We start from the raw sequence: 24606 nt of genomic DNA on the forward strand, positions 1-24606 counted from the left end.
GCAACAGGAATCCCATATACAGCGTATGCCTGCTCTCAGACTACAGAACTCTTCGAAACAGCTTCTCTCTCCATGCAACATACAGAACTACTGGAAACTGCATCTCTCTACACTTAGATTACAGAACTCCCGAAAGCTGCATCTGCTACACTCAGCATCCAGAATACCCACACATAGCGAATGCCTAATTCCAGGATACGCAACTCCTGTAAACAGCTCCTCTCTACACCAAAGATAGCGAACTCCGGTAAACTGCTTCTCTCTACATCCAGGTAGCAGAGCTCCCATAAGTGGCGTCTCCTACACTCAGGATACAGAAATCCCAATTACTGCATATGCCTCTTGCTAGGCTCCAGAACTCTTGGAAACAGTTTCTCTCTACACGCATATACAGAACTCTGGTAAACTGTGTCTCACTACATTCAAGATACAGAACTCGCATAAGCTGCGTCTACCACACGCAGCATACAGAAAACCCGCGTATAGCGAATACCTGCTCATAGGCTACAGAATACTTGGAAACAGCTTCTCCCTACAACCTGATACACAACTTGGGTAAACTGTGTCTCTCTAATTCTAGGTTGCAGATCTCCCAGAAGCTGCGCCTGCTGCACTCAGCATACAGAAAACCCGCATATACCGAATACCTATGCCCAGGCTACCGAAATCTTAGAAACAGCTTCTCACTACATTCAACATATGGAACTCCTGGATACTGGATGTCTCTGCACTTAGGTTATGGAACTCCCGTAAGCTGCATCTCTTACACGCAGCTTACTGAAAACCCGCATAGAGCGAATGCCTCATTCCAGGCTACCGAACTCCAGTAAATAGCTGCTCTCTACAACAAGGATAGAGAACTCCGGTGAACTGCTTCTCTCTACATCCAGGTAGCAGAGCTCCCATAAGCGGCATCTCCTACACTCAGGATACAGAAATCCCAGTTACTGCATATGCCTATGCCAGGCTACAGAACTCTTGGAAAGAGTTTCTCTCTACGCCCCTATACAGAACTCTGGTAAACTGTGTCTCACTACATTCAAGATACAGAACTCGCATAAGCTGCGTCTGCCACACGCAGCATACAGAAAACACGCATATAGCGAATACCTGCTCATAGGCTACAGAACTCTTGGAAACAGCTTCTCCCTACACCAAGGATAGAGAACTCTTGGAATCTGCTTCTCTTTCCAGCCAGGTTACTGAGCTCCTGTAAGCTGCATCTGCTACACTTAGGATACAGAAATCCCATACATTGCCTATGCCTATTGCCAGGCTCCAGAACTCTTGGAAACAGCTTCTCCCTACAACCTGATACACAACTTGGGTAAACTGTGTCTCTCTAATTCTAGGTTGCAGATCTCCCATAAGCTACGCCTGCTGCACTCAGCATACAGAAAACCCGCATATACCGAATACCTATGCCCAGGCTACCGAAATCTTAGAAACAGCTTCTCTCTACATTCAACATACAGAACTACTGGAAACTGCATCTCTCTACACTTAGATTACAGAACTCCCGAAAGCTGCATCTGCTACACTCAGCATCCAGAATACCCACACATAGCGAATGCCTAATTCCAGGATACGCAACTCCTGTAAACAGCTCCTCTCTACACCAATGATAGCGAACTCCGGTAAACTACTTCTCCCTACATCCAGGTAGCAGAGCTCCCATAAGCGGCATCTCCTACACTCAGGATACAGAAATCCCAGTTACTGCATATGCCTATGCCAGGCTACAGAACTCTTGGAAAGAGTTTCTCTCTACGCCCCTATACAGAACTCTGGTAAACTGTGTCTCACTACATTCAAGATACAGAACTCGCATAAGCTGCGTCTGCCACACACAGCATACAGAAAACGCGCATATAGCGAATACCTGCTCATAGGCTACAGAACTCTTGGAAACAGCTTCTCCCTACACCAAGGATAGAGAACTCTTGGAAACTGCTTCTCTTTCCAGCCAGGTTACTGAGCTCCTGTAAGCTGCATCTGCTACACTTAGGATACAGAAATCCCATACATTGCCTATGCCTATTGCCAGGCTCCAGAACTCTTGGAAACAGCTTCTCCCTACAACCTGATACACAACTTGGGTAAACTGTGTCTCTCTAATTCTAGGTTGCAGATCTCCCATAAGCTACGCCTGCTGCACTCAGCATACAGAAAACCCGCATATACCGAATACCTATGCCCAGGCTACCGAAATCTTAGAAACAGCTTCTCTCTACATTCAACATACAGAACTACTGGAAACTGCATCTCTCTACACTTAGATTACAGAACTCCCGAAAGCTGCATCTGCTACACTCAGCATCCAGAATACCCACACATAGCGAATGCCTAATTCCAGGATACGCAACTCCTGTAAACAGCTCCTCTCTACACCAAGGATAGCGAACTCCGGTAAACTACTTCTCCCTACATCCAGGTAGCAGAGCTCCCATAAGCGGCATCTCCTACACTCAGGATACAGAAATCCCAGTTACTGCATATGCCTATGCCAGGCTACAGAACTCTTGGAAAGAGTTTCTCTCTACGCCCCTATACAGAACTCTGCTAAACTGTGTCTCACTACATGCACGAGACAGAACTCGCATAAGCTGCGTCTGCCACACGCAGCATACAGAAAACCCGCGTATAGCGAATATCTGCTCATAGGCTACAGAATGCTTGGAAACAGCTTCTCCCTACACTCTGATACAGAACTTGGGTAAACTGTGTCTCTCTAATTCTAGGTTGCAGATATCCCAGAAGCTGCGTCGGCTACACTCAGGCAACAGGAATCCCATATACAGCGTATGCCTGCTCTCAGACTACAGAACTCTTGGAAACAGCTTCTCTCTCCATGCAACATACAGAACTACTGGAAACTGCATCTCTCTACACTTAGATTACAGAACTCCCGAAAGCTGCATCTGCTACACTCAGCATCCAGAATACCCACACAAAGCAAATGCCTAATTCCAGGATACGCAACTCCTGTAAACAGCTCCTCTCTACACCAAGGATAGTGAACTCCGGTAAACTGCTTCTCTCTACATCCAGGTAGCAGAGCTCCCATAAGTGGCGTCTCCTACACTCAGGATACAGAAATCCCAATTACTGCATATGCCTCTTGCTAGGATCCAGAACTCTTGGAAACAGTTTCTCTCTACACGCATATACAGAACTCTGGTAAACAGTGTCTCACGACATGCACGAGACAGAACGCCCATAAGCTGCGTATGCTACACTCAGCATACAGAAAACCCGCGTATAGCGAATACCTGCTCATAGGCTACAGAACTCTTGGAAACTGCTTCTCTTTCCATCCAGGTTACTGAGCTCCTGTAAGCTGCATCTGCTACACTTAGGATACAGAAATCCCATACATTGCCTATGCCTATTGCCAGGCTCCAGAACTCTTGGAAACAGCTTCTCCCTACAACCTGATACACAACTTGGGTAAACTGTGTCTCTCTAATTCTAGGTTGCAGATCTCCCAGAAGCTGCGCCTGCTGCACTCAGCATACAGAAAACCCGCATATACCGAATACCTATGCCCAGGCTACCGAAATCTTAGAAACAGCTTCTCTCTACATTCAACATACAGAACTACTGGAAACTGCATCTCTCTACACTTAGATTACAGAACTCCCGAAAGCTGCATCTGCTACACTCAGCATCCAGAATACCCACACATAGCGAATGCCTAATTCCAGGATACGCAACTCCTGTAAACAGATCCTCTCTACCCCAAGGATAGAGAACTCCGGTGAACTGCTTCTCTCTACATCCAGGTAGCAGAGCTCCCATAAGCGGCATCTCCTACACTCAGGATACAGAAATCCCAGTTACTGCATATGCCTATGCCAGGCTACAGAACTCTTGGAAAGAGTTTCTCTCTACGCCCCTATACAGAACTCTGGTAAACTGTGTCTCACTACATTCAAGATACAGAACTCGCATAAGCTGCGTCTACCACACAAGCATACAGAAAACCCGCATATAGCGAATACCTGCTCATAGGCTACAGAATGCTTGGAAACAGCTTCTCCCTACACTCTGATACAGAACTTGGGTAAACAGTGTCTCTCTAATTCTAGGTTACAGATCTCCCAGAAGCTGCGTCGGCTACACTCAGGCAACAGGAATCCCATATACAGCGTATGCCTGCTCTCAGACTACAGAACTCTTGGAAACAGCTTCTCTCTACATTCAACATACAGAACTACTGGAAAATGCATCTCTCTACACTTAGATTACAGAACTCCCGAAAGCTGCATCTGCTACACTCAGCATCCAGAATACCCACACATAGCGAATGCCTAATTCCAGGATACGCAACTCCTGTAAACAGCTCCTCTCTACACCAAGGATAGCGAACTCCGGTAAACTGCTTCTGTCTACATCCAGGTAGCAGAGCTCCCATAAGTGGCGTCTCCTACACTCAGGATACAGAAATCCCAATTACTGCATATGCCTCTTGCTAGGCTACAACACTCTTGGAAAGAGTTTCTCTCTACACCACTATACAGAACTCTGGTAAACTGTGTCTCACCACATTCAAGATACAGAACTCGCATAAGCTGCGTCTGCCACACGCAGCATACAGAAAACCCGCATATAGCGAATACCTGCTCATAGGCTACAGAATACTTGGAAACAGCTTCTCCCTACAACCTGATACACAACTTGGGTAAACTGTGTCTCTCTAATTCTAGGTTGCAGATCTCCCAGAAGCTGCGCCTGCTGCACTCAGCATACAGAAAACCCGCATATACCGAATACCTATGCCCAGGCTACCGAAATCTTAGAAACAGCTTCTCTCTACATTCAACATACGGAACTCCTGGATACTGGATGTCTCTGCACTTAGGTTATGGAACTCCCGTAAGCTGCATCTCTTACACGCAGCTTACTGAAAACCCGCATAGAGCGAATGCCTCATTCCAGGCTACCGAACTCCAGTAAATAGCTGCTCTCTACACCAAGGATAGAGAACTCCAGTGAACTGCTTCTCTCTACATCCAGGTAGCAGAGCTCCCATAAGCGGCATCTCCTACACTCAGGATACAGAAATCCCAGTTACTGCATATGCCTATGCCAGGCTACAGAACTCTTGGAAAGAGTTTCTCTCTACGCCCCTATACAGAACTCTGGTAAACTGTGTCTCACTACATTCAAGATACAGAACTCGCATAAGCTGCGTCTACCACACGCAGCATACAGAAAACCCGCATATAGCGAATACCTGCTCATAGGCTACAGAATGCTTGGAAACAGCTTCTCCCTACACTCTGATACAGAACTTGGGTAAACAGTGTCTCTCTAATTCTAGGTTACAGATCTCCCAGAAGCTGCGTCGGCTACACTCAGGCAACAGGAATCCCATATACAGCGTATGCCTGCTCTCAGACTACAGAACTCTTGGAAACAGCTTCTCTCTACATTCAACATACAGAACTACTGGAAACTGCATCTCTCTACACTTAGATTACAGAACTCCCGAAAGCTGCATCTGCTACACTCAGCATCCAGAATACCCACACAAAGCGAATGCCTAATTCCAGGATACGCAACTCCTGTAAACAGCTCCTCTCTACACCAAGGATAGCGAACTCCGGTAAACTGCTTCTCTCTACATCCAGGTAGCAGAGCTCCCATAAGTGGCGTCTCCTACACTCAGGATACAGAAATCCCAATTACTGCATATGCCTCTTGCTAGGCTACAACACTCTTGGAAAGAGTTTCTCTCTACACCACTATACAGAACTCTGGTAAACTGTGTCTCACCACATTCAAGATACAGAACTCGCATAAGCTGCGTCTGCCACACGCAGCATACAGAAAACCCGCATATAGCGAATACCTGCTCATAGGCTACAGAATACTTGGAAACAGCTTCTCCCTACAACCTGATACACAACTTGGGTAAACTGTGTCTCTCTAATTCTAGGTTGCAGATCTCCCAGAAGCTGCGCCTGCTGCACTCAGCATACAGAAAACCCGCATATACCGAATACCTATGCCCAGGCTACCGAAATCTTAGAAACAGCTTCTCTCTACATTCAACATACGGAACTCCTGGATACTGGATGTCTCTGCACTTAGGTTATGGAACTCCCGTAAGCTGCATCTCTTACACGCAGCTTACTGAAAACCCGCATAGAGCGAATGCCTCATTCCAGGCTACCGAACTCCAGTAAATAGCTGCTCTCTACACCAAGGATAGAGAACTCCAGTGAACTGCTTCTCTCTACATCCAGGTAGCAGAGCTCCCATAAGCGGCATCTCCTACACTCAGGATACAGAAATCCCAGTTACTGCATATGCCTATGCCAGGCTACAGAACTCTTGGAAAGAGTTTCTCTCTACGCCCCTATACAGAACTCTGGTAAACTGTGTCTCACTACATTCAAGATACAGAACTCGCATAAGCTGCGTCTACCACACGCAGCATACAGAAAACCCGCATATAGCGAATACCTGCTCATAGGCTACAGAATGCTTGGAAACAGCTTCTCCCTACACTCTGATACAGAACTTGGGTAAACAGTGTCTCTCTAATTCTAGGTTACAGATCTCCCAGAAGCTGCGTCGGCTACACTCAGGCAACAGGAATCCCATATACAGCGTATGCCTGCTCTCAGACTACAGAACTCTTGGAAACAGCTTCTCTCTACATTCAACATACAGAACTACTGGAAACTGCATCTCTCTACACTTAGATTACAGAACTCCCGAAAGCTGCATCTGCTACACTCAGCATCCAGAATACCCACACAAAGCGAATGCCTAATTCCAGGATACGCAACTCCTGTAAACAGCTCCTCTCTACACCAAGGATAGCGAACTCCGGTAAACTGCTTCTCTCTACATCCAGGTAGCAGAGCTCCCATAAGCGGCATCTCCTACACTCAGGATACAGAAATCCCAGTTACTGCATATGCCTATGCCAGGCTACAGAACTCTTGGAAAGAGTTTCTCTCTACGCCCCTATACAGAACTCTGGTAAACTGTGCCTCACTACATTCAAGATACAGAACTCGCATAAGCTGCGTCTGCCACACGCAGCATACAGAAAACCCGCATATAGCGAATACCTGCTCATAGGCTACAGAATACTTGGAAACAGCTTCTCCCTACAACCTGATACACAACTTGGGTAAACTGTGTCTCTCTAATTCTAGGTTGCAGATCTCCCAGAAGCTGCGCCTGCTGCGTTAGCATACAGAAAACCCGCATATACCGAATACCTATGCCCAGGCTACCGAAATCTTAGAAACAGCTTCTCTCTACATTCAACATACGGAACTCCTGGATACTGGATGTCTCTGCACTTAGGTTATGGAACTCCCGTAAGCTGCATCTCTTACACGCAGCTTACTGAAAACCCGCATAGAGCGAATGCCTCATTCCAGGCTACCGAACTCCAGTAAATAGCTGCTCTCCACACCAAGGATAGAGAACTCCGGTGAACTGCTTCTCTCTACATCCAGGTAGCAGAGCTCCCATAAGCGGCATCTCCTACACTCAGGATACAGAAATCCCAGTTACTGCATATGCCTATGCCAGGCTACAGAACTCTTGGAAAGAGTTTCTCTCTACGCCCCTATACAGAACTCTGGTAAACTGTGTCTCACTACATTCAAGATACAGAACTCGCATAAGCTGCGTCTACCACACGCAGCATACAGAAAACCCGCATATAGCGAATACCTGCTCATAGGCTACAGAATGCTTGGAAACAGCTTCTCCCTACACTCTGATACAGAACTTGGGTAAACAGTGTCTCTCTAATTCTAGGTTACAGATCTCCCAGAAGCTGCGTCGGCTACACTCAGGCAACAGGAATCCCATATACAGCGTATGCCTGCTCTCAGACTACAGAACTCTTGGAAACAGCTTCTCTCTACATTCAACATACAGAACTACTGGAAACTGCATCTCTCTACACTTAGATTACAGAACTCCCGAAAGCTGCATCTGCTACACTCAGCATCCAGAATACCCACACAAAGCGAATGCCTAATTCCAGGATACGCAACTCCTGTAAACAGCTCCTCTCTACACCAAGGATAGCGAACTCCGGTAAACTGCTTCTCTCTACATCCAGGTAGCAGAGCTCCCATAAGCGGCATCTCCTACACTCAGGATACAGAAATCCCAGTTACTGCATATGCCTATGCCAGGCTACAGAACTCTTGGAAAGAGTTTCTCTCTACGCCCCTATACAGAACTCTGGTAAACTGTGCCTCACTACATTCAAGATACAGAACTCGCATAAGCTGCGTCTGCCACACGCAGCATACAGAAAACCCGCGTATAGCGAATACCTGCTCATAGGCTACAGAATGCTTGGAAACAGCTTCTCCCTACACTCTGATACAGAACTTCGGTAAACTGTGTCTCTCTAATTCTAGGTTACAGATCTCCCAGAAGCTGCGTCGGCTACACTCAGGCAACAGGAATCCCATATACAGTGTATGCCTGCTCTCAGACTACAGAACTCTTGGAAACAGCTTCTCTCTACATTCAACATACAGAACTACTGGAAACTGCATCTCTCTACACTTAGATTATAGAACTCCCGAAAGCTGCATCTGCTACACTCAGCATCCAGAATACCCACACATAGCGAATGCCTAATTCCAGGATACGCAACTCCTGTAAACAGCTCCTCTCTACACCAAGGATAGCGAACTCCGGTAAACTGCTTCTCTCTACATCCAGGTAGCAGAGCTCCCATAAGTGGCGTCTCCTACACTCAGGATACAGAAATCCCAATTACTGCATATGCCTCTTGCTAGGCTACAACACTCTTGGAAAGAGTTTCTCTCTACACCACTATACAGAACTCTGGTAAACTGTGTCTCACCACATTCAAGATACAGAACTCGCATAAGCTGCGTCTGCCACACGCAGCATACAGAAAACCCGCATATAGCGAATACCTGCTCATAGGCTACAGAATACTTGGAAACAGCTTCTCCCTACAACCTGATACACAACTTGGGTAAACTGTGTCTCTCTAATTCTAGGTTGCAGATCTCCCAGAAGCTGCGCCTGCTGCGTTAGCATACAGAAAACCCGCATATACCGAATACCTATGCCCAGGCTACCGAAATCTTAGAAACAGCTTCTCTCTACATTCAACATACGGAACTCCTGGATACTGGATGTCTCTGCACTTAGGTTATGGAACTCCCGTAAGCTGCATCTCTTACACGCAGCTTACTGAAAACCCGCATAGAGCGAATGCCTCATTCCAGGCTACCGAACTCCAGTAAATAGCTGCTCTCTACACCAAGGATAGAGAACTCCGGTGAACTGCTTCTCTCTACATCCAGGTAGCAGAGCTCCCATAAGCGGCATCTCCTACACTCAGGATACAGAAATCCCAGTTACTGCATATGCCTATGCCAGGCTACAGAACTCTTGGAAAGAGTTTCTCTCTACGCCCCTATACAGAACTCTGGTAAACTGTGTCTCACTACATTCAAGATACAGAACTCGCATAAGCTGCGTCTACCACACGCAGCATACAGAAAACCCGCATATAGCGAATACCTGCTCATAGGCTACAGAATGCTTGGAAACAGCTTCTCCCTACACTCTGATACAGAACTTGGGTAAACAGTGTCTCTCTAATTCTAGGTTACAGATCTCCCAGAAGCTGCGTCGGCTACACTCAGGCAACAGGAATCCCATATACAGCGTATGCCTGCTCTCAGACTACCGAAATCTTAGAAACAGCTTCTCTCTACATTCAACATACAGAACTATTGGAAACTGCATCTCTCTACACTTAGATTACAGAACTCCCGAAAGATGCATCTGCTACACTCAGCATCCAGAATACCCACACAAAGCGAATGCCTAATTCCAGGATATGCAACTCCTGTAAACAGCTCCTCTCTACACCAAGGATAGTGAACTCCGGTGAACTACTTCTCTCTACATCCAGGTAGCAGAGCTCCCATAAGCGGCATCTCCTACACTCAGGATACAGAAATCCCAGTTACTGCATATGCCTATGCCAGGCTACAGAACTCTTGGAAAGAGTTTCTCTCTACGCCCCTATACAGAACTCTGGTAAACTGTATCTCACTACATTCAAGATACAGAACTCGCATAAGCTGCGTCTACCACACGCAGCATACAGAAAACCCGCATATAGCGAATACCTGCTCATAGGCTACAGAATGCTTGGAAATAGCTTCTCCCTACACTCTGATACAGAACTTGGGTAAACTGTGTCTCTCTAATTCTAGGTTACAGATCTCCCAGAAGCTGCGTCGGCTACACTCAGGCAACAGGAATCCCATATACAGCGTATGCCTGCTCTCAGACTACAGAACTCTTGGAAACAGCTTCTCTCTCCATGCAACATACAGAACTACTGGAAACTGCATCTCTCTACACTTAGATTACAGAACTCCCGAAAGCTGCATCTGCTACACTCAGCATCCAGAATACCCACACATAGCGAATGCCTAATTCCAGGATACGCAACTCCTGTAAACAGCTCCTCTCTACACCAAAGATAGCGAACTCCGGTAAACTGCTTCTCTCTACATCCAGGTAGCAGAGCTCCCATAAGTGGCGTCTCCTACACTCAGGATACAGAAATCCCAATTACTGCATATGCCACTTGCTAGGCTCCAGAACTCTTGGAAACAGTTTCTCTCTACACGCATATACAGAACTCTGGTAAACAGTGTCTCACGACATGCACGAGACAGAACGCCCATAAGCTGCGTGTGCTACACTCAGCATACAGAAAACCCGCGTATAGCGAATACCTGCTCATAGGCTACAGAGCTCTTGGAAACAGCTTCTCCCTACACCAAGGATAGAGAACTCTTGGAAACTGCTTCTCTTTCCAGCCAGGTTACTGAGCTCCTGTAAGCTGCATCTGCTACACTTAGGATACAGAAATCCCATACATTGCCTATGCCTATTGCCAGGCTCCAGAACTCTTGGAAACAGCTTCTCCCTACAACCTGATACACAACTTGGGTAAACTGTGTCTCTCTAATTCTAGGTTGCAGATCTCCCAGAAGCTGCGCCTGCTGCACTCAGGCAACAGGAATCCCATATACAGCGTATGCCTGCTCTCAGACTACAGAACTCTTGGAAACAGCTTCTCTCTCCATGCAACATACAGAACTACTGGAAACTGCATCTCTCTACACTTATATTACAGAACTCCCGAAAGCTGCATCTGCTACACTCAGCATCCAGAATACCCACACATAGCGAATGCCTAATTCCAGGATACGCAACTCCTGTAAACAGCTCCTCTCTACACCAAGGATAGCGAACTCCGGAAAACTGCTTCTCTCTACATCCAGGTAGCAGAGCTCCCATAAGCGGCATCTCCTACACTCAGGATACAGAAATCCCAGTTACTGCATATGCCTATGCCAGGCTACAGAACTCTTGGAAAGAGTTTCTCTCTACGCCCCTATACAGAACTCTGGTAAACTGTGCCTCACTACATTCAAGATACATAACTCGCATAAGCTGCGTCTGCCACACGCAGCATACAGAAAACCCGCGTATAGCGAATACCTGCTCATAGGATACAGAATGCTTGGAAACAGCTTCTCCCTACAACCTGATACACAACTTGGGTAAACTGTGTCTCTCTAATTCTAGGTTGCAGATCTCCCAGAAGCTGCGCCTGCTGCACTCAGCATACAGAAAACCCGCATATACCGAATACCTATGCCCAGGCTACCGAAATCTTAGAAACAGCTTCTCTCTACATTCAACATACGGAACTCCTGGATACTGGATGTCTCTGCACTTAGGTTATGGAACTCCCGTAAGCTGCATCTCTTACACGCAGCTTACTGAAAACCCGCATAGAGCGAATGCCTCATTCCAGGCTACCGAACTCCAGTAAATAGCTGCTCTCTACACCAAGGATAGAGAACTCCGGTGAACTGCTTCTCTCTACATCCAGGTAGCAGAGCTCCCATAAGCGGCATCTCCTACACTCAGGATACAGAAATCCCAGTTACTGCATATGCCTATGCCAGGCTACAGAACTCTTGGAAAGAGTTTCTCTCTACGCCCCTATACAGAACTCTGGTAAACTGTGTCTCACTACATTCAAGATACAGAACTCGCATAAGCTGCGTCTGCCACACGCAGCATACAGAAAACCCGCATATAGCGAATACCTGCTCATAGGCTACAGAATGCTTGGAAACAGCTTCTCCCTACACTCTGATACAGAACTTGGGTAAACTGTGTCTCTCTAATTCTAGGTTACAGATCTCCCAGAAGCTGCGTCGGCTACACTCAGGCAACAGGAATCCCATATACAGCGTATGCCTGCTCTCAGACTACAGAACTCTTGGAAACAGCTTCTCTCTACATTCAACATACAGAACTACTGGAAACTGCATCTCTCTACACTTAGATTACAGAACTCCGGAAAGCTGCATCTGCTACACTCAGCATCCAGAATACCCACACATAGCGAATGCCTAATTCCAGGATACGCAACTCCTGTAAACAGCTCCTCTCTACACCAAGGATAGCGAACTCCGGTAAACTACTTCTCTCTACATCCAGGTAGCAGAGCTCCCATAAGTGGCATCTCCTACACTCAGGATACAGAAATCCCAATTACTGCATATGCCTCTTGCTAGGCTCCAGAACTCTTGGAAACAGTTTCTCTCTACACGCATATACAGAACTCTGGTAAACAGTGTCTCACGACATGCACGAGACAGAACGCCCATAAGCTGCGTGTGCTTCACTCAGCATACAGAAAACCCGCATATAGCGAATACCTGCTCATAGGCTACAGAACTCTTGGAAACAGCTTCTCCCTACACCAAGGATAGAAAACTCTTGGAAACTTCTTCTCTTTCCAGCCAGGTTACTGAGCTCCTGTAAGCTGCATCTGCTACACTTAGGATACAGAAATCCCATACATTGCCTATGCCTATTGCCAGGCTCCAGAACTCTTGGAAACAGCTTCTCCCTACAACCTGATACACAACTTGGGTAAACTGTGTCTCTCTAATTCTAGGTTGCAGATCTCCCAGAAGCTGCGCCTGCTGCACTCAGCATACAGAAAACCCGCATATACCGAATACCTATGCCCAGGCTACCGAAATCTTAGAAACAGCTTCTCTCTACATTCAACATACGGAACTCCTGGATACTGGATGTCTCTGCACTTAGGTTATGGAACTCCCGTAAGCTGCATCTCTTACACGCAGCTTACTGAAAACCCGCATAGAGCGAATGCCTCATTCCAGGCTACCGAACTCCAGTAAATAGCTGCTCTCTACACCAAGGATAGAGAACTCCGGTGAACTGCTTCTCTCTACATCCAGGTAGCAGAGCTCCCATAAGCGGCATCTCCTACACTCAGGATACAGAAATCCCAGTTACTGCATATGCCTATGCCAGGCTACAGAACTCTTGGAAAGAGTTTCTCTCTACGCCCCTATACAGAACTCTGGTAAACTGTGTCTCACTACATGCACGAGACAGAACTCGCATAAGCTGCATCTGCCACACGCAGCATACAGAAAACCCGCATATAGCGAATACCTGCTCATAGGCTACAGAATGCTTGGAAACAGCTTCTCCCTACACTCTGATACAGAACTTGGGTAAACTGTGTCTCTCTAATTCTAGGTTACAAATCTCCCAGAAGCTGCGTCGGTTACACTCAGGCAACATGAATCCCATATACAGCGTATGCCTGCTCTCAGACTACAGAACTCTTGGAAACAGCTTCTCTCTCCATGCAACATACAGAACTACTGGAAACTGCATCTCTCTACACTTAGATTACAGAACTCCCGAAAGCTGCATCTGCTACACTCAGCATCCAGAATACCCACACATAGTGAATGCCTAATTCCAGGATACGCAACTCCTGTAAACAGCTCCTCTCTACACCAAAGATAGCGAACTCCGGTAAACTGCTTCTCTCTACATCCAGGTAGCAGAGCTCCCATAAGTGGCGTCTCCTACACTCAGGATACAGAAATCCCAATTCCTGCATATGCCTCTTGCTAGGCTCCAGAACTCTTGGAAACAGTTTCTCTCTACACGCATATACAGAACTCTGGTAAACAGTGTCTCACGACATGCACGAGACAGAACGCCCATAAGCTGCGTGTGCTACACTCAGCATACAGAAAACCCGCGTATAGCGAATACCTGCTCATAGGCTACAGAGCTCTTGGAAACAGCTTCTCCCTACACCAAGGATAGAGAACTCTTGGAAACTGCTTCTCTTTCCAGCCAGGTTACTGCGCTCCTGTAAGCTGCATCTGCTACACTTAGGATACAGAAATCCCATACATTGCCTATGCCTATTGCCAGGCTCCAGAACTCTTGGAAACAGCTTCTCCCTACACTCTGATACAGAACTTCGGTAAACTGTGTCTCTCTAATTCTAGGTTGCAGATCTCCCAGAAGCTGCGCCTGCTGCACTCAGGCAACAGGAATCCCATATACAGCGTATGCCTGCTCTCAGACTACAGAACTCTTGGAAACAGCTTCTCTCTACATTCAACATACAGAACGACTGGAAACTGCATCTCTCTACACTTAGATTACAGAACTCCCGAAAGCTGCATCTGCTACACTCAGCATCCAGAATACCCACACATAGCGAATGCCTAATTCCAGGATACGCAACTCCTGTAAACAGCTCCTCTCTACACCAAGGATAGCGAACTCCGGTAAACTGCTTCTCTCTACATCCAGGTAGCAGAGCTCCCATAAGTGGCGTCTCCTACACTCAGGATACAGAAATCCCAATTACAGCATATGCCTCTTGCTAGGCTACAACACTCTTGGAAAGAGTTTCTCTCTACACCACTATACAGAACTCTGGTAAACTGTGTCTCACCACATTCAAGATACAGAACTCGCATAAGCTGCGTCTGCCACACGCAGCATACAGAAAACCCGCATATAGCGAATACCTGCTCATAGGCTACAGAATACTTGGAAACAGCTTCTCCCTACAACCTGATACACAACTTGGGTAAACTGTGTCTCTCTAATTCTAGGTTGCAGATCTCCCAGAAGCTGCGCCTGCTGCACTCAGCATACAGAAAACCCGCATATACCGAATACCTATGCCCAGGCTACCGAAATCTTAGAAACAGCTTCTCTCTACATTCAACATACGGAACTCCTGGATACTGGATGTCTCTGCACTTAGGTTATGGAACTCCCGTAAGCTGCATCTCTTACACGCAGCTTACTGAAAACCCGCATAGAGCGAATGCCTCATTCCAGGCTACCGAACTCCAGTAAATAGCTGCTCTCTACACCAAGGATAGAGAACTCCGGTGAACTGCTTCTCTCTACATCCAGGTAGCAGAGCTCCCATAAGCGGCATCTCCTACACTCAGGATACAGAAATCCCAGTTACTGCATATGCCTATGCCAGGCTACAGAACTCTTGGAAAGAGTTTCTCTCTACGCCCCTATACAGAACTCTGGTAAACTGTGTCTCACTACATGCACGAGACAGAACTCGCATAAGCTGCATCTGCCACACGCAGCATACAGAAAACCCGCATATAGCGAATACCTGCTCATAGGCTACAGAATGCTTGGAAACAGCTTCTCCCTACACTCTGATACAGAACTTCGGTAAACTGTGTCTCTCTAATTCTAGGTTACAGATCTCCCAGAAGCTGCGTCGGCTACACTCAGGCAACAGGAATCCCATATACAGCGTATGCCTGCTCTCAGACTACAGAACTCTTGGAAACAGCTTCTCTCTCCATGCAACATACAGAACTACTGGAAACTGCATCTCTCTACACTTAGATTACAGAACTCCCGAAAGCTGCATCTGCTACACTCAGCATCCAGAATACCCACACATAGCGAATGCCTAATTCCAGGATACGCAACTCCTGTAAACAGCTCCTCTCTACACCAAAGATAGCGAACTCCGGTAAACTGCTTCTCTCTACATCCAGGTAGCAGAGCTCCCATAAGTGGCGTCTCCTACACTCAGGATACAGAAATCCCAATTCCTGCATATGCCTCTTGCTAGGCTCCAGAACTCTTGGAAACAGTTTCTCTCTACACGCATATACAGAACTCTGGTAAACAGTGTCTCACGACATGCACGAGACAGAACGCCCATAAGCTGCGTGTGCTACACTCAGCATACAGAAAACCCGCGTATAGCGAATACCTGCTCATAGGCTACAGAACTCTTGGAAACAGCTTCTCCCTACACCAAGGATAGAGAACTCTTGGAAACTGCTTCTCTTTCCAGCCAGGTTACTGAGCTCCTGTAAGCTGCATCTGCTACACTTAGGATACAGAAATCCCATACATTGCCTATGCCTATTGCCAGGCTCCAGAACTCTTGGAAACAGCTTCTCCCTACAACCTGATACACAACTTGGGTAAACTGTGTCTCTCTAATTCTCGGTTGCAGATCTCCCAGAAGCTGCGCCTGCTGCACTCAGGCAACAGGAATCCCATATACAGCGTATGCCTGCTCTCAGACTACAGAACTCTTGGAAACAGCTTCTCTCTACATTCAACATACAGAACTACTGGAAACTGCATCTCTCTACACTTAGATTACAGAACTCCCGAAAGCTGCATCTGCTACACTCAGCATCCAGAATACCCACACATAGCGAATGCCTAATTCCAGGATACGCAACTCCTGTAAACAGCTCCTCTCTACACCAAGGATAGCGAACTCCGGTAAACTGCTTCTCTCTACATCCAGGTAGCAGAGCTCCCATAAGTGGCGTCTCCTACACTCAGGATACAGAAATCCCAATTACAGCATATGCCTCTTGCTAGGCTACAACACTCTTGGAAAGAGTTTCTCTCTACACCACTATACAGAACTCTGGTAAACTGTGTCTCACCACATTCAAGATACAGAACTCGCATAAGCTGCGTCTGCCACACGCAGCATACAGAAAACCCGCATATAGCGAATACCTGCTCATAGGCTACAGAATACTTGGAAACAGCTTCTCCCTACAACCTGATACACAACTTGGGTAAACTGTGTCTCTCTAATTCTAGGTTGCAGATCTCCCAGAAGCTGTGCCTGCTGCACTCAGCATACAGAAAACCCGCATATACCGAATACCTATGCCCAGGCTACCGAAATCTTAGAAACAGCTTCTCTCTACATTCAACATACGGAACTCCTGGATACTGGATGTCTCTGCACTTAGGTTATGGAACTCCCGTAAGCTGCATCTCTTACACGCAGCTTACTGAAAACCCGCATAGAGCGAATGCCTCATTCCAGGCTACCGAACTCCAGTAAATAGCTGCTCTCTACACCAAGGATAGAGAACTCCGGTGAACTGCTTCTCTCTACATCCAGGTAGCAGAGCTCCCATAAGCGGCATCTCCTACACTCAGGATACAGAAATCCCAGTTACTGCATATGCCTATGCCAGGCTACAGAACTCTTGGAAAGAGTTTCTCTCTACGCCCCTATACAGAACTCTGGTAAACTGTGTCTCACTACATGCACGAGACAGAACTCGCATAAGCTGCGTCTGCCACACGCAGCATACAGAAAACCCGCATATAGCGAATACCTGCTCATAGGCTACAGAATGCTTGGAAACAGCTTCTCCCTACACTCTGATACAGAACTTCGGTAAACTGTGTCTCTCTAATTCTAGGTTACAGATCTCCCAGAAGCTGCGTCGGCTACACTCAGGCAACAGGAATCCCATATACAGCGTATGCCTGCTCTCAGACTACAGAACTCTTGGAAACAGCTTCTCTCTCCATGCAACATACAGAACTACTGGAAACTGCATCTCTCTACACTTAGATTACAGAACTCCCGAAAGCTGCATCTGCTACACTCAGCATCCAGAATACCCACACATAGCGAATGCCTAATTCCAGGATACGCAACTCCTGTAAACAGCTCCTCTCTACACCAAAGATAGCGAACTCCGGTAAACTGCTTCTCTCTACATCCAGGTAGCAGAGCTCCCATAAGTGGCGTCTCCTACACTCAGGATACAGAAATCCCAATTCCTGCATATGCCTCTTGCTAGGCTCCAGAACTCTTGGAAACAGTTTCTCTCTACACGCATATACAGAACTCTGGTAAACAGTGTCTCACGACATGCACGAGACAGAACGCCCATAAGCTGCGTGTGCTACACTCAGCATACAGAAAACCCGCGTATAGCGAATACCTGCTCATAGGCTACAGAACTCTTGGAAACAGCTTCTCCCTACACCAAGGATAGAGAACTCTTGGAAACTGCTTCTCTTTCCAGCCAGGTTACTGAGCTCCTGTAAGCTGCATCTGCTACACTTAGGATACAGAAATCCCATACATTGCCTATGCCTATTGCCAGGCTCCAGAACTCTTGGAAACAGCTTCTCCCTACAACCTGATACACAACTTGGGTAAACTGTGTCTCTCTAATTCTCGGTTGCAGATCTCCCAGAAGCTGCGCCTGCTGCACTCAGGCAACAGGAATCCCATATACAGCGTATGCCTGCTCTCAGACTACAGAACTCTTGGAAACAGCTTCTCTCTACATTCAACATACAGAACTACTGGAAACTGCATCTCTCTACACTTAGATTACAGAACTCCCGAAAGCTGCATCTGCTACACTCAGCATCCAGAATACCCACACATAGCGAATGCCTAATTCCAGGATACGCAACTCCTGTAAACAGCTCCTCTCTACACCAAGGATAGCGAACTCCGGTAAACTGCTTCTCTCTACATCCAGGTAGCAGAGCTCCCATAAGTGGCGTCTCCTACACTCAGGATACAGAAATCCCAATTACAGCATATGCCTCTTGCTAGGCTACAACACTCTTGGAAAGAGTTTCTCTCTACACCACTATACAGAACTCTGGTAAACTGTGTCTCACCACATTCAAGATACAGAACTCGCATAAGCTGCGTCTGCCACACGCAGCATACAGAAAACCCGCATATAGCGAATACCTGCTCATAGGCTACAGAATACTTGGAAACAGCTTCTCCCTACAACCTGATACACAACTTGGGTAAACTGTGTCTCTCTAATTCTAGGTTGCAGATCTCCCAGAAGCTGCGCCTGCTGCACTCAGCATACAGAAAACCCGCATATACCGAATACCTATGCCCAGGCTACCGAAATCTTAGAAACAGCTTCTCTCTACATTCAACATACGGAACTCCTGGATACTGGATGTCTCTGCACTTAGGTTATGGAACTCCCGTAAGCTGCATCTCTTACACGCAGCTTACTGAAAACCCGCATAGAGCGAATGCCTCATTCCAGGCTACCGAACTCCAGTAAATAGCTGCTCTCTACACCAAGGATAGAGAACTCCGGTGAACTGCTTCTCTCTACATCCAGGTAGCAGAGCTCCCATAAGCAGCATCTCCTACACTCAGGATACAGAAATCCCAGTTACTGCATATGCCTATGCCAGGCTACAGAACTCTTGGAAAGAGTTTCTCTCTACGCCCCTATACAGAACTCTGGTAAACTGTGTCTCACTACATGCACGAGACAGAACTCGCATAAGCTGCGTCTGCCACACGCAGCATACAGAAAACCCGCATATAGCGAATACCTGCTCATAGGCTACAGAATGCTTGGAAACAGCTTCTCCCTACACTCTGATACAGAACTTCGGTAAACTGTGTCTCTCTAATTCTAGGTTACAGATCTCCCAGAAGCTGTGTCGGCTACACTCAGGCAACAGGAATCCCATATACAGCGTATGCCTGCTCTCAGACTACAGAACTCTTGGAAACAGCTTCTCTCTCCATGCAACATACAGAACTACTGGAAACTGCATCTCTCTACACTTAGATTACAGAACTCCCGAAAGCTGCATCTGCTACACTCAGCATCCAGAATACCCACACATAGCGAATGCCTAATTCCAGGATACGCAACTCCTGTAAACAGCTCCTCTCTACACCAAAGATAGCGAACTCCGGTAAACTGCTTCTCTCTACATCCAGGTAGCAGAGCTCCCATAAGTGGCGTCTCCTACACTCAGGATACAGAAATCCCAATTCCTGCATATGCCTCTTGCTAGGCTCCAGAACTCTTGGAAACAGTTTCTCTTTACACGCATATACAGAACTCTGGTAAACAGTGTCTCACGACATGCACGAGACAGAACGCCCATAAGCTGCGTGTGCTACACTCAGCATACAGAAAACCCGCGTATAGCGAATACCTGCTCATAGGCTACAGAACTCTTGGAAACAGCTTCTCCCTACACCAAGGATAGAGAACTCTTGGAAACTGCTTCTCTTTCCAGCCAGGTTACTGAGCTCCTGTAAGCTGCATCTGCTACACTTAGGATACAGAAATCCCATACATTGCCTATGCCTATTGCCAGGCTCCAGAACTCTTGGAAACAGCTTCTCCCTACACTCTGATACAGAACTTCGGTAAACTGTGTCTCTCTAATTCTAGGTTGCAGATCTCCCAGAAGCTGCGCCTGCTGCACTCAGGCAACAGGAATCCCATATACAGTGTATGCCTGCTCTCAGACTACAGAACTCTTGGAAACAGCTTCTCTCTACATTCAACATACAGAACTACTGGAAACTGCATCTCTCTACACTTAGATTACAGAACTCCCGAAAGCTGCATCTGCTACACTCAGCATCCAGAATACCCACACATAGCGAATGCCTAATTCCAGGATACGCAACTCCTGTAAACAGCTCCTCTCTACACCAAGGATAGCGAACTCCGGTAAACTGCTTCTCTCTACATCCAGGTAGCAGAGCTCCCATAAGTGGCGTCTCCTACACTCAGGATACAGAAATCCCAATTACAGCATATGCCTCTTGCTAGGCTACAACACTCTTGGAAAGAGTTTCTCTCTACACCACTATACAGAACTCTGGTAAACTGTGTCTCACCACATTCAAGATACAGAACTCGCATAAGCTGCGTCTGCCACACGCAGCATACAGAAAACCCGCATATAGCGAATACCTGCTCATAGGCTACAGAATACTTGGAAACAGCTTCTCCCTACAACCTGATACACAACTTGGGTAAACTGTGTCTCTCTAATTCTAGGTTGCAGATCTCCCAGAAGCTGTGCCTGCTGCACTCAGCATACAGAAAACCCGCATATACCGAATACCTATGCCCAGGCTACCGAAATCTTAGAAACAGCTTCTCTCTACATTCAACATACGGAACTCCTGGATACTGGATGTCTCTGCACTTAGGTTATGGAACTCCCGTAAGCTGCATCTCTTACACGCAGCTTACTGAAAACCCGCATAGAGCGAATGCCTCATTCCAGGCTACCGAACTCCAGTAAATAGCTGCTCTCTACACCAAGGATAGAGAACTCCGGTGAACTGCTTCTCTCTACATCCAGGTAGCAGAGCTCCCATAAGCAGCATCTCCTACACTCAGGATACAGAAATCCCAGTTACTGCATATGCCTATGCCAGGCTACAGAACTCTTGGAAAGAGTTTCTCTCTACGCCCCTATACAGAACTCTGGTAAACTGTGTCTCACTACATGCACGAGACAGAACTCGCATAAGCTGCGTCTGCCACACGCAGCATACAGAAAACCCGCATATAGCGAATACCTGCTCATAGGCTACAGAATGCTTGGAAACAGCTTCTCCCTACACTCTGATACAGAACTTCGGTAAACTGTGTCTCTCTAATTCTAGGTTACAGATCTCCCAGAAGCTGCGTCGGCTACACTCAGGCAACAGGAATCCCATATACAGCGTATGCCTGCTCTCAGACTACAGAACTCTTGGAAACAGCTTCTCTCTCCATGCAACATACAGAACTACTGGAAACTGCATCTCTCTACACTTAGATTACAGAACTCCCGAAAGCTGCATCTGCTACACTCAGCATCCAGAATACCCACACATAGCGAATGCCTAATTCCAGGATACGCAACTCCTGTAAACAGCTCCTCTCTACACCAAAGATAGCGAACTCCGGTAAACTGCTTCTCTCTACATCCAGGTAGCAGAGCTCCCATAAGTGGCGTCTCCTACACTCAGGATACAGAAATCCCAATTCCTGCATATGCCTCTTGCTAGGCTCCAGAACTCTTGGAAACAGTTTCTCTTTACACGCATATACAGAACTCTGGTAAACAGTGTCTCACGACATGCACGAGACAGAACGCCCATAAGCTGCGTGTGCTACACTCAGCATACAGAAAACCCGCGTATAGCGAATACCTGCTCATAGGCTACAGAACTCTTGGAAACAGCTTCTCCCTACACCAAGGATAGAGAACTCTTGGAAACTGCTTCTCTTTCCAGCCAGGTTACTGAGCTCCTGTAAGCTGCATCTGCTACACTTAGGATACAGAAATCCCATACATTGCCTATGCCTAATGCCAGGCTCCAGAACTCTTGGAAACAGCTTCCCCCTACAACCTGATACAAAACTTGGGTAAACTGTGTCTCTCTAATTCTAGGTTGCAGATCTCCCAGAAGCTGCGCCTGCTGCACTCAGGCAACAGGAATCCCATATACAGTGTATGCCTGCTCTCAGACTACAGAACTCTTGGAAACAGCTTCTCTCTACATTCAACATACAGAACTACTGGAAACTGCATCTCTCTACACTTAGATTACAGAACTCCCGAAAGCTGCATCTGCTACACTCAGCATCCAGAATACCCACACATAGCGAATGCCTAATTCCAGGATACGCAACTCCTGTAAACAGCTCCTCTCTACACCAAGGATAGCGAACTCCGGTAAACTGCTTCTCTCTACATCCAGGTAGCAGAGCTCCCATAAGTGGCGTCTCCTACACTCAGGATACAGAAATCCCAATTACAGCATATGCCTCTTGCTAGGCTACAACACTCTTGGAAAGAGTTTCTCTCTACACCACTATACAGAACTCTGGTAAACTGTGTCTCACCACATTCAAGATACAGAACTCGCATAAGCTGCGTCTGCCACACGCAGCATACAGAAAACCCGCATATAGCGAATACCTGCTCATAGGCTACAGAATACTTGGAAACAGCTTCTCCCTACAACCTGATACACAACTTGGGTAAACTGTGTCTCTCTAATTCTAGGTTGCAGATCTCCCAGAAGCTGTGCCTGCTGCACTCAGCATACAGAAAACCCGCATATACCGAATACCTATGCCCAGGCTACCGAAATCTTAGAAACAGCTTCTCTCTACATTCAACATACGGAACTCCTGGATACTGGATGTCTCTGCACTTAGGTTATGGAACTCCCGTAAGCTGCATCTCTTACACGCAGCTTACTGAAAACCCGCATAGAGCGAATGCCTCATTCCAGGCTACCGAACTCCAGTAAATAGCTGCTCTCTACACCAAGGATAGAGAACTCCGGTGAACTGCTTCTCTCTACATCCAGGTAGCAGAGCTCCCATAAGCGGCATCTCCTACACTCAGGATACAGAAATCCCAGTTACTGCATATGCCTATGCCAGGCTACAGAACTCTTGGAAAGAGTTTCTCTCTACGCCCCTATACAGAACTCTGGTAAACTGTGTCTCACTACATGCACGAGACAGAACTCGCATAAGCTGCGTCTGCCACACGCAGCATACAGAAAACCCGCATATAGCGAATACCTGCTCATAGGCTACAGAATGCTTGGAAACAGCTTCTCCCTACACTCTGATACAGAACTTCGGTAAACTGTGTCTCTCTAATTCTAGGTTACAGATCTCCCAGAAGCTGCGTCGGCTACACTCAGGCAACAGGAATCCCATATACAGCGTATGCCTGCTCTCAGACTACAGAACTCTTGGAAACAGCTTCTCTCTCCATGCAACATACAGAACTACTGGAAACTGCATCTCTCTACACTTAGATTACAGAACTCCCGAAAGCTGCATCTGCTACACTCAGCATCCAGAATACCCACACATAGCGAATGCCTAATTCCAGGATACGCAACTCCTGTAAACAGCTCCTCTCTACACCAAAGATAGCGAACTCCGGTAAACTGCTTCTCTCTACATCCAGGTAGCAGAGCTCCCATAAGTGGCGTCTCCTACACTCAGGATACAGAAATCCCAATTCCTGCATATGCCTCTTGCTAGGCTCCAGAACTCTTGGAAACAGTTTCTCTCTACACGCATATACAGAACTCTGGTAAACAGTGTCTCACGACATGCACGAGACAGAACGCCCATAAGCTGCGTGTGCTACACTCAGCATACAGAAAACCCGCGTATAGCGAATACCTGCTCATAGGCTACAGAACTCTTGGAAACAGCTTCTCCCTACACCAAGGATAGAGAACTCTTGGAAACTGCTTCTCTTTCCAGCCAGGTTACTGAGCTCCTGTAAGCTGCATCTGCTACACTTAGGATACAGAAATCCCATACATTGCCTATGCCTAATGCCAGGCTCCAGAACTCTTGGAAACAGCTTCCCCCTACAACCTGATACAAAACTTGGGTAAACTGTGTCTCTCTAATTCTAGGTTGCAGATCTCCCAGAAGCTGCGCCTGCTGCACTCAGGCAACAGGAATCCCATATACAGTGTATGCCTGCTCTCAGACTACAGAACTCTTGGAAACAGCTTCTCTCTACATTCAACATACAGAACTACTGGAA

The sequence above is a fragment of the Lepus europaeus genome, chromosome 13 (assembly GCF_033115175.1).
Source record: "Lepus europaeus isolate LE1 chromosome 13, mLepTim1.pri, whole genome shotgun sequence".
Lineage (NCBI taxonomy): Eukaryota > Metazoa > Chordata > Mammalia > Lagomorpha > Leporidae > Lepus > Lepus europaeus.